The sequence below is a fragment of the Triticum dicoccoides genome, chromosome 2B, assembly GCF_002162155.2.
Source record: "Triticum dicoccoides isolate Atlit2015 ecotype Zavitan chromosome 2B, WEW_v2.0, whole genome shotgun sequence".
NCBI classification, from domain to species: Eukaryota; Viridiplantae; Streptophyta; class Magnoliopsida; order Poales; family Poaceae; genus Triticum; species Triticum dicoccoides.
This window is the reverse complement of record NC_041383.1, coordinates 27,944,034-27,945,085: the sequence shown is the minus strand read 5'-3', so window position 1 is coordinate 27,945,085 and position 1,052 is coordinate 27,944,034.

Genomic DNA, 1,052 nt, shown 5'->3' with positions numbered 1-1,052 from the left:
TTTCTCAGTTGTAATAAGGCTTATTTTTTAGTAAAGTTAATCATAACTATTTTTTCTTCTATTTATTTTTGAATTGTAATAAGTCATTAAAAATAAGCATCTATGCACATATTTTAGTAAAGTTAATCACAACTATTTTCTTTTCTTTTTATTTCTGAGTTGTAATAAGTCATTAAAAATAAGCATCTATGCTCCTTTTTTAGTACAGTTAATCACAACTATTTTTTGCTTCAATTCATTTCTGAGTAGTTCTCTATATAGTTTTTTTTTCTTTTCAGCTATATTTATTTTTTTCTTTTTATTTCTCAGTTGTAATAAGTCATTAAAAATAAAAAAGAGGCGCAATGCTTGTTAATTTGCTTCAAGTCTTTCGGAATAGTGTCAACTGCACTGCACATAGCTGTGTGCAGTCTACCGTATTCCTCAAGGCTTGAAGCTAACCAACGTGCAGGAGCATTGAGCCTCTTCGTCATCATCTCTGCACTCAGGGCTTATAAACAGCTGCGAGTGTCTCTCGCTTGGCTAGGTGGGACTAAAAAAACAGCTGCAGGAAGAATCAAAATAAAATAAATAAAATAAAAAAAGTGCCACTTAAAGGGCTACCACGGCCTGAATACGACTAGAAACCCAACAATTGGCCAGGATTCAGGCCCGCAATAGGCCCAATAGGCCCACAGGCACATATAGTGCGTTTAGGCCCGTAAGCCTGCATTTGAGAGGAGCTCGAGAGGGCAGCGGGACTGGGGCTTATAAACCATTCTCGAGCTCCCTCAGCTAGCTAGGTGGGACTAAACTTTCGTGCCGCGACGCGGGCAGCACATGGACTTTAGTCCCGGTTGGTGGAACCAACCGGAACTAAAGGGGTGCATTGGTACCGGTTCGTGGCACCAACCGGTACCAATGCCCCCCCTTCAGTCCCGGTTGGAGCCACCAACCGGGACCAAAGGTCTTCGTTTCCCGCCCTTTGGGCTGCTGAAAAGAGGCCTTTGGTCCCGGTTGGTGGCTCCAACCGGGACTAAAGGGGTCATTAGTCCCGGTTGGAGCCACCAACC